We start from the raw sequence: 19,131 nt of genomic DNA on the forward strand, positions 1-19,131 counted from the left end.
AATGAGGTGATACCCATTAATGATTGTAGTTTTTACTGTGGGGTATGGAAAATTTCTAATAGCATCCAACTTTTTGGATGTCGTTTTATTTCTGGTTTTATTCCTATCATGGTGTAGAAACTAAAACTAACTCCATCCAAACAGGCCTTGGAAGGCCCAATGGTACAGACCGGCCACCGTGTCATCCTCAGCCCACAGGCATCGCTGGATGCGGATGTGGAGTGGCATGTGGTCATCAGACCACTCTCCTGGGCTATGTCAGATTAGGAGACCGGAGCTGCTGCTTCTCAATCAAGTAGCTCCACAGTTTGCCTCACGAAGCCTGAGTGCGACCTACTTTCCAACAGCACTTGGCAGACCGTATGGTCACCCATCCAAGTGCTAGCCCAGCCTGACAGCGCTTAACTTCGGTGATCTGATGGGAACTGGTATTACCACTGTGGCAAGGCCATTAGCATCATGGTGATAATATGACCCGAAACATAATTTGATTTTTGCCAAACTTGTATTTCATCAGATTTGTAGTAATGCCACGTTCTGTGAACTTTTCAAATACTTTTTCTAATAATTTAATACGCTCTTCCCACGTTTCTGTGGCTGTTAGCAACTTGTCTACATGGAAGGCGATTTTGTCAAGCAGCTCTGGTCCACGGCTCCCCCTGTTGGAGATTTCTCTCTTGGGCATGGGTGTTTATATTGTCCTTAGCATAAGTTAGTTTAAGTTAGATTAAGCAGTGTGTAAGCTTAGGGACTGATGACCTCAGTAGTTTGGTCCCATAAGCTCTTTCCACAAACTTCCAAATTTTCCAGCTCTTGTCCAAATACTACATCCAGCACTACTATGGAAATGCATCCGCTCGGATTCAGACGAAATGGCATCACTTGAAGCTGATAACTTTGGCCAGAAAAGATAAACGCTGTATATTTCCTGGATTCTGATCTGCCACTATGGTGGTCTTAAATATACAGAGGTTAACTACTGCACTCTACAGAATTTTTGCAACATTTCTTCTAAGTTCTGTGGTTGTGTATGGACAGGTACGATGATTGTATTAACAGCCTGCACATCCAGATCTAAGCTGGTATTGCCACCTGGCTTGGCTACAGTGAGCAGTGGACTACTACTGGCAGAACTGGACAGTTCCATTATCTGCCAGTCCATCATCTTTCGAATTTCTTGTCAGGTTCTTCTTTCCTTGACCAAGGGACTGAATAAGATGAGTGACAGAATGTTTTATGAGGGTACATCTCCATATGATACATATAATCCTGAATAATGCATGGCTTTTCATCAAATTACTCAACATATTTTTTAACAGATGACACAGCTACCTTTGCTGTTCGTCCACCAGATACATTGATTCAGATACTTTCATGTTGATGAGATCTATAATCCATACTTCCATGCTCTTGTTTGAATCGTACAAACTGTTTTGAGTTGCTATGAGCAGTGACATTGGACCAACAAACCTGATATTCATTAGCTGGCAATATTCACCTTGAAGTTCTTGCAGTTGGTTTAATGACTCAAAACTATCAAATCTGCTATTTACTGTCACTGGAAGATTTTCGGCCTCTGTGCACAGAGCATAAAGTATTCAAAATTTTAATTTCATAAGTGCCTTCCACCTTATCTGAAATTATTATCTTCATGATGTTTTATTCTTATAAAGAACTGATAATTCATTTTGAAGTGAATTCAGGGAGTTTCAGTAGATGGGAATTAATTCAAAGTTGAAACTGTGAGAACTTTAATTATTCTCGATCGCTGCATTACTCAGAGCGTAGGTGTAGCAGTGTGTAAAAATAACTTTTGATGTAAATTTAATACGTGCAAGAACGTAAAATTAAATTGGCCAGGACTTGCTTAAACATTATCATCTTTATTCATTGATTAAGACACCAATGTTAAAGAGAGAAAGATACTATGATACATTCAGTTTCCCTGTGAACTCTGTTTTATGATGAATTTTGAAGACAGCAAATTGTGGCGTCTTCTCACAAAGTAAATTAACAGTTAGCACGCCCTGAGTTCAGAAAGAAACCAATATTAACAGTGACTAACCAGTACCAACTAATCAAGAAATATCAAGATTGCGAAGAGCCGCCACATGTGCAGGCCATTCGGTCGATAGAAAATCATTTAGTCCAAAGAGCTATTCAATTTAAGGTAGTGAAATGATTATTCGCAAAAGAGTAAACTTGTTCTATGAAGTTTTATCCTCTGTCGATCACTATTTTGCACTGGTCAGATTGCAGTGACACGAAACTCTTTATTGTACTTAAAATACAGGATAAGCTCTCTGTTACTGAGCGAGTGCAAATAGCCATGTGATAATAAGGATGATTCTTCGTTTCATTCTCTCTCCAGACAAGGAAATACAGTGTATGTTCACCTACCAGTTAAAGAGTTTTCGGGAACTTTTTACAGTTTACTTATGATCAAAACTTTCGTATTAGTTTTGTTAAAAGGAATCTTTCCTAGTATATCGTCTACCTTAAAATACTATTCTTTCATCACCCAATAAATTGATTCTGGCTAAAACCAGGCACTAGCGAATACATAAATAGTAATCTTCAAATACTGTGCAGAATAATGGAATCGGTAAGATATAATGCATATAATGCTTCTCAGGTATGTAGAAAGAGAAGTCTCTGTCTCTCTCCTTGTCAATTTACAAACAACGAAAACCTTAAAGAACGTTGTGGAACACTTTTTCTTGTCAACTTCCCACTTTACAAACAAACAATGGACCGTTGTGAATGTTAGATAGTATAGGGTTTTAGCTGTACTCAAAGGTTGTAAAATCTGTAACCATTGTCTGGCAGTCTCTTTTGTTGGACTTTCGTATTTACTGTTCTTTTGCTGATCTGCGAATAGTTTTGGGGTCGCTCGGTCAAATGCTGTCTCATATTGTCAATAATTATCCTGTAATCCTTCTTGCTTTCCCGGCGATCTGTTGACATCTTGGATATTCGGGAATCCAGCCGGATGTTCGCGTCGTTTTCGCACGCAGTCTCGCAGTCTCAGGTAGCACCTGAAGAAGACAGCGAGGCACGCTGTTGAAATATCGTGCGAGAACGACGCGAACATCCGGCTGGATTCCCGAATATCAAAGATGTCAATAATTATTCTATTATTCAAATATAAACTCCTGTATCCTTAGGTGTTTGTAATACTTAATAGGTGTCTAAACTCTGTTTCTGCTTAATAGCCGCGGGACAAGAAATGAACGAGATGAAAGACTAATTGAGTTCTGAAATAAATTTTAGCCAGTAATAGCGAATACTCTGTTCAAGAGTCACAAGAGGAGGAGGTATACTTGGAAAAGGCCGGGTGATACGGGAAGATTTCAGTTAGATTACATTTTGGTCAGACAGAGATTCCGAAATCAGGTACTGGATTGTAAGTCGTACCCAGGAGTAGAAATAGACCCAGATCACAATATAGCAGTGATGAAGAATACTCTGAAATTTAAGACATTAGTCAGGAAGAATCAATGCGCAAAGAAGTGGGATCCGGAAGTACTAAGGAATGATGAAATACATTTGAAATTCTCTAAGGCTATAGATGCAGCATTAAGTAATACCTCAGAAGGCAGTACAGTTAAAGAGGAATGGACATCTTTAAAAATAGCAATCACATAAGCTGGAAAGGAAAACATAGGTACAAAGAAGGTAACTGCGAAGAAACCATGGGTAACAAAAGAAATACTTCAATTGATCGATGAAAGAAGGAAACTCGGGAATACGGAAATACAAGTCGCTGAGAAATGAAATAAATAGGAAGTGCAGAGAGGCTAAGACGAAGTGGCTGCATGAAATATACAAATAAATCGAAGAAGAAATTATTGTCAGAGGGACAGACTAAGCATACAGAAAGTCAAAACAACTTTCGGTGACTTTAAAAGCAAGGGTGGTAATATTAAGAGTGGAACGGGAATTACACTGTTATATGCAGAGGAGAGACCGGATAGGTGGAAAGAATATATTATTTCTCTGATGTGATAGAAGAAGAAACAGGAGTTGGTTTAGAATAGTTTAGAAGAAGTAGGGGATCCAGCATTAGAATCAAATTTTAAAAGAACTTTGGAGGACTTAAGATCAAATAAAGCAGTAGGGATAGATAACATACTATCAGAATTTGTAAAATCATCGGGAGAAATGGTAACAAAAGTACTACTCACTTTGGTGTGTAGAATGTATGAATCTGGCGACATACCATCTGACTTCCGGAAAAATATCCTCCACACAATTCCGAAGACTGCAAGGGCTGGCAAGTGCGAGAATTATCACACAATCAGCATAACAACTCATGAATCCAAGTTGCTGACAAGAATAATATACAGAGGAATGGAGAAGAAAATTGAGGATGTGTTAGATGACTATCAGTTTGGCTTTAGAAAAGGTATAGGGAGGTGAGAGGTAATTCTGACTTTGCGCTTGATAATGGAAGCAAAACTAAAGAGAAATAAAGACGCATTCATAGGATTTGTCGACATGGACAAAGGGTTCAACAACGTAAAATATTGCAAGATGTTCGAAATTCTGAGGAAAATAGGGGTAAGCTATAAGGATAGACGTGTAATGTACAGTATGTACAAGGGACAAGAGGGAATAATAAGAGTGGACGACCAAGAACGAGGTGGTCGGATTGAAAAGGGTGCAAGACAGGGATGCAGTCTTTCGCCCCTATTCTTCAATCTGCACATCGAAGAAGCAATGATGGAAATTAAAGAAAGTTGCAGGAGTGGAATTAAAATTCAGTGTGAAAGGACATCAATGATATGATTCGCTGATGTCATTGCTATCCTGAGTGAAACTGAAGAAGAACTACATGATCTGGTGAATGGAATGAACAATGTAATGAGTACAGAATATGGATTGAGAGTTAGTTGAAGAAAGACTGAAGTAATGAGAAGTAGCAAAAATGAGAACAGCGACAAACTTAAAATCAGGATTGATGCTCACGAAGTGGATGAAGTTAAGGAATTCTGCTACCTAGGCAGTAAAATAACAAATGACGGACAGAGTAAGGAGGACACATCAATAGCGGACTAGCAATGGCAAAAAGGACATCACTGGCCAAAAGAAATCTGCTAGCATCAGACATAGGCCTTAATCTGAGGAAGAAATTTCTGAGAATGTACTTCTGGAGTACAGCGTTGTATGGTAGTGAAACATGGGCTGGGGGAAAACCGGAACAGAAGAGAATCGAAGCATTTGAGATGTGGTGCTACAGACGAATGTTGAAAATTAGGTGGACTGATAAGGTAAGGAATGAGGAGGTTCTGTGCAGAATCGGAGAGGAAAGGAATATGTGGAAAACACTGATAAGGAGAAGGGTCAGGACGATAGGACATCTGTTAAGACGTGAGGGAATGACTTCCATGGTACTTGAGGGAACTGTAGAGAGCAAAAACTGTAGAGGAAGACAGGGCGTGCCGCATGAAAACAGCCAGAAGACTGATGGCCCCCTTAAAAAAAAATTAGAAAAGAGCTGTACAAACTCAGTTCAGTATTGTCAAGTGAATTTATGTATACTCTGTGTAACCCAATGTTTCTCCAAGAACTTAGAACAACCTAAACTTTCTGCTCCTGTCAACTTTAAGCAGCCTCCTGTCTTGCTCTACTACATGAAGAACTGGCAGCAACGCTTCAAGAATACACACTACCCAGACAATACCCTTGAAAAGACACACATGGGGAAGGAGTACAGTGTCACAGTAATGTTGACCAGAGAGTGTACCACTGTACCATGTTCAAAGATTTGGATGTCAGTACTCCCTTGCAACATTATCCCTCCACACACGATAATACCTGGACCAAGAAATCGACCATGTTCGACAATGTTCCTGATTGCATTACGTATTCCCACCTCTCGCTATGTGAGGGTACATCTTGCGTTGAGAGACATGATCGTTTCTGTGGTCCAGCTGTTTTGGCATGGGGAGACAGAATGTAGCATGGGCCTCCTGACTTCCAGATCTTTGCACGGTACACTGACCGGCAAATTTTATTTTGACACCGTATTCCTTCCTCATTTGCGTCTTCTCAGAGGTGCAATCGGATCTGACTTGGTTTTTATGGATGACAATGAGCGGCAAGTTCGATCAGTGCAGGTGAAGGTGCCCTTGGAACGAGAGGATATTTGGCGAACGAGTGGCCTATACGTTCGCCCGATTTAAATCCCATCGAGCACTTTTGGTATCCTTTGGGGAGACGTAGTCCACCACGCCCACATGCACTAACCATTATCCATCGGTTTTATCTGCCCTTGTGGAGAAATGTAACGCCCTGCCACAAGAACTCCTTACCAACCCAATCGACAGCATGCAAGAACGGTGCGAAGCATGCTCTGCCGTTCGTGGTGACGTCACGCCGTATTAAGAACCATGTACCGATTTTTGTGACGTGCAGAGACAACCTTGAATCGCGGTGTCTTCAGTGTAATTATTGTCTTTGAATAAAAGTGTCGTTTCTCTTCGCCTCGTGGCGTATATTTTTGTTAACTTCTGTAGTATACCATAGCAATTCTTTCTATGTATAGTCTAAGTTTCATCGAACTATATTACTTGGCATGTCATTCGAAAATTACTTTCGTCCTTAATTTTGCGCACTATTGTACATCCGAGATATGAAATATCGGACGTGCAAACCAACTGAATCCTCTCCCTCCCCAGTTAAGCATCAACTTCTCAATAATTAGTATCAGGTATGCAAAGTAATTCATCTTTGAACTTAAATTTTGAAGTAAATCTTAATAGTTCATCATCATTAATGGCAAACTCGAAGGTATTGTGACGTGTTTTATTCTCATGGGTAAGGTGAATGTTCAAAAGATATACTTGAATTGGTTTCCTTACGCGTTTTCTACCGGTGTTCTCTGTACAAAATGCCTTATTGTGCAGGGATGTCGAGGTTGATGTTAATACAAATGGACGCATTTCGTTGTTCGCAACTGACATTTGTTTTTCTTCATGCTTAGATCAACTTTTAATGGCATATTTAAACGAAATTTGTTTGAGCTGAAACAAGGTGACATTTCTCAAGATAACAGGACATCACATTCATAAAAAGCCGCACAGTCGTATACCAGAAATACTGAGTAGTTATTTGATAGTAAGTTACAACCAGAACAAAGCAGCTTTGTGCATAAAGAACTGAACTGACTTCTATGCAAAAATAAGGAACAATTTTTATCAACCGCGCATTCTGGAGCACTTTTTTTACAAGTATTTATAAATTCTGGTTAGGTGCGTAACCTTCGGGAAATACCATTTAAATTATTTTTGTCGTATTCATTTTCTATATGAGTATAAATTAATAGAAATATATGTTTTCTTGCGCAGATAAATCAAAGAAATAAGACACAATAGTTGTTTTAAGCAATTGTAATAGTAGGTTCTAATATTCTAGAATGGGTAACTCATTATGTGATTTTACATTAGATAAAAATATTTTTCGCCTCAGCCAAGTACGCTTTCATAATGAACAGGTAATTACTAAACAAATTCATAATAAATTGTGATCTCGAAGAGTTTAGATAAAATTTCATGATACGCAAGTTTTGAAGACGTCGGTTGTGACCTTAACAAATCAAATAGAAGGTAACGTTACAACGTTTTCGATTTGCATATTTCAAAATACTGCCCTCTTTAATTATTCTGCATTTTGAATTTAAATTAGTGGGTTGACCAACTTTTATGTTCACATGTTGCGACTAACAGGAACTTCGTTAACCATAAACACTAAATAAAGCTATAGTGGCTGTATAAGCACCAATATGTATCATTTACTTGTTCGAAGACACTTAACGTTACAGAACTGAAATAGTATCATACGCTTGAAAACCAAAAGTGGCACCTATTCCTTTATTTTAGTAAATTGGCCTAAATCTTGGTATTTTACAAAAATTCTTTGCTTTCGAAATGGCTCTGAGCACTATGGGACTTAACAGCTGTGGTCATCAGTCCCGTAGAACTTAGAACTACTTAAACCTAACTAACCTAAGGACATCACACACATCCATGCCCGAGGCAGGATTCGAACCTGCGACCGCAGCAGCAGCGGGGTTCCGGCTTGAAGCGCCTAAAACCCCTCGGCCACAGCGGCCGGATGCTTTCAAAATTTTTCTTATTTTATGTTTTGATACAGCTGAGTGGGAAACATCTTGCTTCATAGCGTTGCCTTTTTATGCATCCCACGTTGCTCTGGAAGCATGTTGTGAAATTTTGCCACTGCTTATCTTTTCAACACTAGTGGGCAATAAACAGTTTTAAGTTTCGACGTTCATCCAAGAAAAATTCTGGGTGGTGTGGTACTTGTTTAGATTCTTTTAAGTAATGATAGAAAAGTATACGAATTATCTTTGATTTGAATTTGTTATCTTGGCGAAAGGATAACAGAGTTATTGTTTAATTATCCGTCGTTATTCATGGGCCATCATGTATTATCGAATGTTTCTGCATAACATTTTTAAAAACAACTTTTACGGAATGTAAGTACATTATTGTTATTATTTCTTGAAGGACAAGTTACTTTGTTGTAATCACGTTCCCTGTCGGTAGACGACGTTGCGCTATGATTAGCACTCGTTTTTCTTTTTATAACATTAATTAGCTATTTATATATTTATTTACTGAAGTTCCCCATGACCTCATGCAACAAAATAAAACTATAATAATAACAATAATAACAAAAATTTAATAATAATATAAAGTGATATATGCAGAAAATGGAAAAGGAATAAAAATGTAAAATGATTTGTCACCATTACTGATATATGTGGACGGGGCAACGATTACTATATCACTTATTAAGTAATGTACACTAGCGTCGCTGCCTAGCGTATCCTGCGTCCAGTTTCCTGTTCACACTGCGTTTTGGAACCTCATATACTGGAAAGCGGTATCGACGGTGTACTATGGAAATTTCTGATTCACCATCTATGTTATGGCTCAGATTCTCGTCCTCTTGTCTCTTTTCAAAGCTCGGTTTTGCATCCGAGAAATAGCTAACGGTTTGCCTGCCGGTGTGGCCGAGCGGTTCTAGGCGCTACAGTCTGGAACCGCGGGACCGCTACCGTCGCAGGTTCGAATCCTGCCTCGGGCATGGATGTGTGTGATGTCCTTAGGTTAGTTAGGTTTAAGTAGTTCTAAGTTCTAGGGTCTGATGACCTCAGAAGTTAAGTTCCTTAGTGCTCAGAGTCATTTGAACCATTTTTTTTGAGCTAACGGTTTTTAGACCTATTACCCCTCATTATGTTGGTGAACGATATCCTGGAATCGAGCTGTTGCAATCCTCCGCTGTACGCCCAGGCATGCATTAGCTGATTCCGCAAGCTCCCTATTCACTGTCTTTGAGAAAATTACAGCTGTTGCGTTCAGGGAACCGAATTTCGCCTCATTACGCATTGTCTCGCAGGCAGCTGTGCCTCTCTCTTCTACCATCAAGGATTCACAGACTGGGCATTCCAGTAGGGTGTAGTAGTGCCTACCCATCGTGTATACCAGTTGTTCGACAGTCGCAATGAGGTTGCTCCGTTTCTTTAGATCTTCATAAACATTCTGAATAGAATCAAACAGTGAACAACGTGGAGCCGTACGACAGCTGCGGTACGGGAACTTGTAAACGATGCGGGTTCCGGCAATTATCTATAGCCATACGAAAGAACGGTCAGCTGCGTCTCCTACAGCAGGCGCCCGCATCCTTAAAAACATTAGCAGTTCTGAGTCAACAACGGAAACGGCAGCTGCGTCTGTTGCTGTGTGTAGTGAAAACATACTGCCATTAAAACGTGAAAGATGTTATACCCAGCATTAACTGTGAATATAGTCAACAAAGGAACGTCAGTTGCTCAGGACATTTGCAGAAGTGCAAAATGGCAAAGATTTATGTGACAGACTTTCTTGAAATTACAATTTTATTTTCCAGTTTTGTAGCTTCTCAAATTTTAAGTTTTATTTATTTATACACTCCTGGAAATGGAAAGAAGGACACATTGACACCGGTGTGTCAGACCCACCATACTTGCTCCGGACACTGCGACAGGGCTGTACAAGCAATGATCACACGCACGACACAGCGGACACACCAGGAACCGCGGTGTTGGCCGTCGAATGGCGCTAGCTGCGCAGCATTTGTGCACCGCCGCCGTCAGTGTCAGCCAGTTTGCCGTGGCATACGGAGCTCCATCGCAGTCTTTAACACTGGTAGCATGCCGCGACAGCGTGGACGTGAACCGTATGGGCAGTTGACGGACTTTGAGCGAGGGCGTATAGTGGGCATGCGGGAGGCCGGGTGGACGTACCGCCGAATTGCTCAACACGTGGGGCGTGAGGTCTCCACAGTACATCGATGTTGTCGCCAGTGGTCGGCGGAAGGTGCACGTGCCCGTCGACCTGGGACCGGACCGCAGCGACGCACGGATGCACGCCAAGACCGTAGGATCCTACGCAGTGCCGTAGGGGACCGCACCGCCACTTCCCAGCAAATTAGGGACACTGTTGCTCCTGGGGTATCGGCGAGGACCATTCGCAACCGTCTCCATGAAGCTGGGCTACGGTCCCGCACACCGTTAGGACGTCTTCCGCTCACGCCCCAACATCGTGCAGCCCGCCTCCAGTGGTGTCGCGACAGGCGTGAATGGAGGGACGAATGGAGACGTGTCGTCTTCAGCGATGAGAGTCGCTTCTGCCTTGGTGCCAATGATGGTCGTATGCGTGTTTGGCGCCGTGCAGGTGAGCGCCACAATCAGGACTGCATACGACCGAGGCACACAGGGCCAATATCCGGCATCATGGTGTGGGGAGCGATCTCCTACACTGGCCGTACACCACTGGTGATCGTCGAGGGGCCACTGAATAGTGCACGGTACATCCAAACCGTCATCGAACCCATCGTTCTACCATTCCTAGACCGGCAAGGGAACTTGCTGTTCCAACAGGACAATGCACGTCCGCATGTATCCCGTGCCACCCAACGTGCTCTAGAAGGTGTAAGTCAACTACCCTGGCCAGCAAGATCTCCGGATCTGTCCCCCATTGAGCATGTTTGGGACTGGATGAAGCGTCGTCTCACGCGGTCTGCACGTCCAGCACGAACGCTGGTCCAACTGAGGCGCCAGGTGGAAATGGCATGGCAAGCCGTTCCACAGGACTACATCCAGCATCTCTACATCTACATCTACATCCATACTCCGCAAGCCGCCTGACGGTGTGTGGCGGAGGGTACCTTCAGTACCTCTATCGGTTCTCCCTTCTATTCCAGTCTCGTATTGTTCGTGGAAAGAAGGATTGTCGGTATGCCTCTGTGTGGGCTCTAATCTCTCTGATTTTATTCTCATGGTCTCTTCGCGAAATATACGTAGGAGGGAGCAATATACTGCTTGACTCTTCGGTGAAGCCGGCCGAAGTGGCCGTGCGGTTAAAGGCGCTGCAGTCTGGAACCGCAAGACCGCTACGGTCGCAGGTTCGAATCCTGCCTCGGGCATGGATGTTTGTGATGTCCTTAGGTTAGTTAGGTTTAACTAGTTCTAAGTTCTAGGGGACTAATGACCTCAGCAGTTGAGTCCCATAGTGCTCAGAGCCATTCCACTCTTCGGTGAAGGTATGTTCTCGAAACTTTGACAAAAGCCCGTACCGAGCTACTGAGCGTCTCTCCTGCAGAGTCTTCCACTGGAGTTTATCTATCATCTCCGTAACGCTTTCGCGATTACTAAATGATCCTGTAACGAAGCGCGCTGCTCTCCGTTGGATCTTCTCTATGTCTTGTATCAACCCTATCTGGTACGGATCCCACACTGCTGAGCAGTATTCAAGCAGTGGGCGAACAAGCGTACTGTAACCTACTTCCTTTGTTTTCGGATTGCATTTCCTTAGGATTCTTCCAATGAATCTCAGTCTGGCATCTGCTTTACCGACAATCAACATTATATGATCATTCCATTTTAAATCACTCCTAATGCCTACTCCCAGATAATTTATGGTATTAACTGCTTCCAGTTGCTGACCTGCTATTTTGTAGCTAAATGATAAAGGATCTATCTTTCTGTGTATTCGCAGCACATTACACTTGTCTACATTGAGATTCAGTTGCCATTCCCTGCACCATGCGTCAATTCGCTGCAGATCCTCCTGCATTTCAGTACAATTTTCCATTGTTACAACCTCTCGATACACCACAGCATCATCTGCAAAAAGCCTCAGTGAACTTCCGATGTCATCCACCAGGTCATTTATGTATATTGTGAATAGCAACGGTCCTATGACACTCCCCTGCGGCACACCTGAAATTACTCTTACTTCGGAAGACTTCTCTCCATTGAGAATAACATGCTGCGTCCTGTTATCTAGGAACTCCTCAATCCAATCACACAATTGATCTGATAGTCCATATGCTCTTACTTTGTTCAATAAACGACTGTGGGGAACTGTATCGAACGCCTTGCGGAAGTCAAGAAACACGGCATCTACCTGTGAACCCGTGTCTATGGCCCTCTGAGTCTCGTGGACGAATAGCGCGAGCTGGGTTTCACATGACCGTCTTTTTCTAAACCCATGCTGATTCCTACAGAGTAGATTTCTAGTCTCCAGAAAAGTCATTATACTCGAACACAATACGTGTTCCAAAATTCTGCAACTGATCGACGTTAGAGATATAGGTCTATAGTTCTGCACATCTGTTCGACGTCCCTTCTTGAAAACGGGGATGACCTGTGCCCTTTTCCAATCCTTTGGAACGCTACGCTCTTCTAGAGACCTACGGTACACCGCTGCAAGAAGGTGGGCAAGTTCCTTCGCGTACTCTGTGTAAAATTGAACTGGTATCCCATCAGGTCCAGAGGCCTTTCCTCTTTTGAGCGATTTTAATTGTTTCTCTATCCCTCTGTCGTCTATTTCGATATCTACCATTTTGTCATCTGTGCGACAATCTAGAGAAGGAACTACAGTGCAATCTTCCTCTGTGAAACAACTTTGGAAAAAGACATTTAGTATTTCGGCCGTTAGTCTGTCATCCTCTGTTTCAGTACCATTTTGGTCACAGAGTGTCTGGACATTTTGTTTTGATCCACCTACCGCTTTGACATAAGACCAAAATTTCTTAGGATTTTCTGCCAAGTCAGTACATAGAACTTTACTTTCGAATGCAAACTAATAGTGAAAGTGGTCGTATTTAGAGTTATTGTTACACTCGAGCGCATATCCATTTCGCATAGTTCGATCATTCACAATCCCATCGCGAATTACCAGTCCAACACTCCACCTCGTTAACTATGCGAAAAGTCGGAGTTCACACCAGGCGCACGGATGCTCACCGCTCAGAGACTAAGTCCCGTGATACCACACATCGCGAAATTTTCTAAGTCGTTTCACTTCCTAGCTGTTTAAAGATCGACTGTCCGCTTTCACGTCTCAATCTGAACCCTACCCTTTCGCGTCTGCACCAGCACTCCCTCTGCCCGGCCCTGGCCGCGTTTCCCGCGCGCCGAATATCCTCGCTCAACTGACTAGGGCAGTTCCCTTTTATGAAGCCGTCCATCTGATTGGCTACAGCTTATTCTACATTATTTTACATTTCAACATATTTAAATAATCAAACCTTACCACTTCCATGTTCTAAATAAAGTAACAATAATATCCATTACATAATAAACGTTAAGTTCTTTTACATAAAACCAATACAATTACCTTCTTAGCTTTGAATGTCACGCCTAGTAGCATTGCACCAATGTGCTTTCTGATAAATAAATAAAGAACAAAAGTAATTATTATGCACTAAATTTTACAGCAAATATTCTATCACTAATGATTCAATAAGGCGTGATGCTGTCATCGTTCAATGTATTTTGTGTAGAGGAAATGATGATCTGATGCTTAAATGAAAATACTGATCATTTAAATTTACTATATCTTTTAAACAAATGAAATTGTAGAGTTGATACCTACAACGTTTGTCATTTTAATGATGCGCTTCTATATGAAATGTCGATCGTTAAGATCGACCAAAGCGTTCAGATTTTAGCAGTCAGGTCTTTGTTACAAAACTTGTGAATTTCACTTTCACAGTAAATCCTAAACTATTATAGATACGATCAATATTCAAGTTTTGTTGGGATCTATATGAAAATTTATGGAGGATGGCACATTAAAATTACTGTGGCTTGATTTCCTGCGTTACTACAGAAATAGTTTTCATAAACGTTTCCTTTTATTACCGATCTTAGGTCCGCCAGATTTAACACTGCTTCGTCTCCATGGCCTCAAAAGGCATCTACAGAGTTTCCCTATGACATAGGTTCTCGTCTGTCTCAATCGCACACTACAGCCCTTAGGCCTCAATTGACAATAGAGGGCTGTGAGTTTCCCCACCTCGTGGTGAATCTGCGCCCTTTGTGGCACGCGGTCCTGGACGGCAGGGTTCGTTTCACAATTTCTGTAGGCTGACGATTTCGGCCGTATATTTAAATGAGAGCATAATGCTCATTAACTCGCATGTCTGAGTAGGGGATGGGGCAATGATTTTGTGGCTCTGGCCCTCTCTTTCCTGGCTGTCGAAAGCCTTCACCTAATCTACATCCACATCTGCATCTACTTGATTACTCTGCAATTCACGAGTAAATTCCAGGCAGAAGTTTAATCGACCCACCTCCAAGTTATTTCTCAACTGGGAAAACGAACACTTAAATCTTTCCTTGCGACCTCTGATTGCTGTTATTTTATTATGATGGTCATTCAGCCGTACGTAGGTAGGAGCCAAAAACGTGTTTTCGCACTATGATGAGAAAGTATGAGACTGAAATTTCATGAAAGATCCAATCGCAACAAAGAACTCCGTTGATTTAGAGATTGCACATCAGTTCGTTTGTCATGCCCTATTTCGCCATAATACAAAATGAGGGGCCCTTATTTGAAGTTTTTCTATGTTCTCCATCAATCCTGTCTGATGCAGATCCCACACCGTACAGCATTACTCCAGAAGAGGGCGGACATGCGTAGTGTAAATAGTCTTTTCTAAGTGTTTTGCCAATAAATCGCAGTATTTGTTTTGCTCTCTCCATGACATTATCTATTTGGTCGATCTAATTTAAGTCTTTCGTAATTGTGATCCCTAAGTATTTAGTTGATTTACATGATATACATTCATGTATTTTACCCTATAATCGAAATTTAACGGATTCTTTTTAGATCTCTTGCGGATGACTTCTAAAATCTCATGATTTGTTTTGATCACCTGATGGCTTTACAAGATGGTAAATGGTAGTATCATCTGCAAACAGTGTAGGTGCCCTGCTCAGATTATCTTGTAAATCGTTTACGTAGATCAGGAACAGGAGAAGGCGTTCCTTGTGAAATGCCAGATATTCTGTTTTACTCGATGACTTTCCATCACTTATTAGAAACTTTGACCTTTCTGATAGGAAATTGCGAAAGCAGACGCACAACTGAGGGGATGCTCTATAGGTACGCAGTTTGATTAGGAGTCGCTTCTAAGGAACGATGCCAAAAGCCTTCTGGTCATCTAAAAATATGGAATCAGTTTGTCGTACTCTGTCGATAGACTCGTTACTTCGTGAGAATAAAGAGCTAGTTGTGTTTCACAAGAAAGGTGTTTTCTGAATCCGTTTCGGCTATTTGTCAATAATTCGCTTTCTTCGAGGTAACTCACAATTTTCGAATCATTATATGTTCCAGAACTACTGCAAATCGACGTTAGCAATACGGCTCTGTAGTTCAGCGGATTACTCTCATTTCTTTTCTTGGGTACTGGTGCGACCTGTGCAACGTTCCAGTCTTTAGGTACAGATCTTTCGACGGACAAGCGGTTTTATACGATTGCTAAGTATGCAGAGTATGTATCAACGTACTCTGAAAGGAACCTGACTGGTACACAATCTGGACTGGAGGCCTTGCCTTTATTAAGTGATTTAAGCTGCTTCCCTACGCCAAATACATCTACTTCTAACTTACTCGTGTTAGCAGCTGTTTTTGATTCGAATTCTGGAAGACTTACTCCGTCATCTATGATGAAGGAATTTCGGAAAACTGTGTTTAGTAACTCTGCTTTAGTGGCGCTATGATCAGTGACGTCGCCATTGTTATCGCACAGTGAGAGTATTGATTGTGTCTTTCCGCTGTTGTGTTTTACATCTGTGAGGATTTTCTGTCGCCGCGCGGGCTTAGCAGAGCGGTCTCAGGCGCTTCAGTCATGGACTGTGCGGCTGGTCCCGTCGGAGGTTCGAGTCCTCCCTCGGGCATGGGTGTGTGTGTTTGTCCTTAGGATAATTTAGGTTAAGTAGTGTGTAAGCTTAGGGACTGATAACCTTAGCAGTTAAGTCCCATAAGATTTCACACACATTTGAACGTTTTTTTTTAATTTTCTGTCAGGTTTCGAGACAGAGTTGTGGTGGAAACTATTCAAATTTTTTCATATTGAAGTTCCCACTAAATTTCGAGCTTCTATAAAATTTATACAATCTTGGGGGTTTTGCGTTCTTTAGAATTTGGTATGCTTTTTTCGTTGCTCCTGCAATAGTGGTCTGACCTGTTTTGTACCATGGGGGATCAGTATCATCTTGTATTAGTTTATTTAGTTTACATCTGTCAATTGCGACCGAGACTACTACTCTGAATTTAAACTACATCTGGTCTACGCTTACACAGTCAGATTGAAAGGCCTGGAGACTGTCTCCTTAGGACAGTGACAAGCACATTTTTACCTGAAATATCCTGGCAGATTAAAACTGTGTGCCGGACCGAGACTCGAACTCGGAACCTTTGCTGTTCGCGGGCAAGTGCTCTACCAACTGAGCTACCCAAGCACGACTCACGCCCCGTCCTCATGGCTTTACTTCTGCCAGTTCCTCGTCTCCTACCTTCCAAACTTCACAGAAACTCTCCTGCACACCTTGCAGAAGTAGCACTCCTGAAAGAAAGGATATTGCGGAGACATGTCGTAGCCACAGCCTGGGGGATGTTTCCAGAATGAAATTTTCACACTGCAGCGGAGTGTTCGCTGATATGAAACTTCCTGGCAGATTAAAACTGTATGACGAAACGAGACTCGAACTCGGGCCTTTGCCTTTCGCGGGCAAGTGCTCTACCAAATGAGCTACCCAAGCACGACTCACGCCCCGTCCTCACAGCTTTACTTCTGCCAGTACCTCGTCTCCTACCTTCTAAACTATAAGGAGCTCTTCTGCGAACCTTGCAGAATTAGCACTCCTGACTTATCCACAGCCTGGGGGATGTTTCCAGAATGAGATTTTAACTCTGCAACGGAGTGTGCGCTGATATGAAACTTCCTGGCAGATTAAAACTGTGTGCCGGACCGAGACTCGAACTCGGGACCTTTGCCAGTTGGTAGAGCACTTGCCTTCGAAAGGCAAAGGTCCCGAGTTCGAGTCTCGGTCCGGCACACAGTTTTAATCTGCCAGCAAGTTTCATATCAGCACACACTCCGCTGCAGAGTGAAAATTTCATTCTGGAAATTTTTACCTGTTTTTATAAATAGATGACTTCGTAAGGCTGGCGGTGCTGTTCCAGTAAGGCAGTACAGAGGTAGTGGGCGGAGACAGCCTGTGACGATGCTGCATATTTTATTAAGAGCTACATCCACAGTCCCAGAGGGACAGTGCTGACACCACAGTGGGCAGGCATACACTGCTGCGGGATAGTACAAGACCAGTGCAGATGTTTTTACCATCTCTGGTAGCGACCTCAGTCTGTGATCTTGCGCGCACTTACTTCTTGCTATTTATCCAGCGCTTCTTATATGCCAGCGTTCGGTATACGGAGATATGTAGGAGCCGTGCAGTGTTCCTAGAAGATATTTGTAAACGGACAGTTTTAAAGAAGTAGCCCATATAGCCTCTCACGGAAGCATCGTAGCCGGCTGTAAACGCTATGCCGGGAACGAACCGGGTTCCGCAACTTCCGCGACTGTGCGGCTACACAATAGGAGGAAGTGGCCGATAGCATCTGTAACGGCCGCACTGCCGCCGCCCTGCCCGCCGTAATAACAGTGCCAGCCGGCTCAGCTGGTCCACGCGGCGTGTGCCCTACCAGTGCAGCGCGCTCCAGCCAACCACCGGCAGCCTCGGCAGTTTCCCTGCATCAGCGGAGCGGTGGTGGATGAGCCGCACCGCAATGCCACAGCGGCAGTTTCTACCATTTACCGATCCTCTCGGCAAAGTGAATTTCGGGCCCACAGAGACAGGAGCTGTCACTAAGGACAGAAAAATGTCGCGAAAACGACAACGCGAAAAATAACGGTAAATTAGCGGTTTTTAGAGAAATAACGAGAAATCGGTGACCTTTACGACACGTGAGTGAAATTTGTGATTTTGCAATGAATAAAAATGTTATAGAAATAAGAACGGCAGTTTACTAATATTCGTGGCCGATATTTACTGAATGCTAAAACCGCGCTCTCACATCAAGCCTGGAGATATGTGTATGGTCTTAAAATAACAGTTCATATCCAGTGTAACAAACTTTTATTTCACGACATAAGTAAAACCTAAATTTGCAAAAAAAAAAAACACATAATTCGACCGATTTTCGCAAAAAATCACCGAATTTGCGAAAAGCACTGAATTTGGCGGCCACCAAACACCAAATTTTACAAAAAAAAAACACAGAATTTGACAAACAGACACAGAATTTGGCAAAGAAACACCAAATTTGGCAAATAACAATAAATTTGTCAAAAATACCGAATTTGGCAAAAAATATAATGCCAAATTTAGCAAAAAACAATACAGAATTCGTCGCAATACCGAATTTGGCAAAAAACAGGAATTTCGGACAACACAGAGTTTGACAAAAGAAAAACAAGGTAGAATTTGCAAAACAACTGTTATTTTGGCAAGAAACTTGGAATTTGTCAAGCACCACAGAATTTGGCAAGAAACACGGAATTTGGCAAAGAGAATACCAAATTTTGCAGAAGAAACACCACTGAATTTGGCTAGAAACCACCGAATTCGGCAACAAAACACATCAAATTTGATAAATAAACAGCAGCACCGAATTTGAAAAAAAAGAGAAACAACCTCAAATTCCGAACAAAATTCCAAATTTGACAAATAATCGACACTGACTGGCAAAAACAATACCGAAGTTGGTA

General features: G+C 42.2%; 1 pseudogene; it reads right to left on the reverse strand.

The window, feature by feature from the left end:
• Positions 1 to 338: 338 nt before the first annotated feature.
• LOC126100491 (5S ribosomal RNA) lies at positions 339 to 456 on the reverse strand (annotated as a pseudogene).
• Between the last annotated feature and the right edge of the window lie 18,675 nt (positions 457 to 19,131).

This window comes from Schistocerca cancellata, chromosome 1 (assembly GCF_023864275.1).
Source record: "Schistocerca cancellata isolate TAMUIC-IGC-003103 chromosome 1, iqSchCanc2.1, whole genome shotgun sequence".
NCBI classification, from domain to species: Eukaryota; Metazoa; Arthropoda; class Insecta; order Orthoptera; family Acrididae; genus Schistocerca; species Schistocerca cancellata.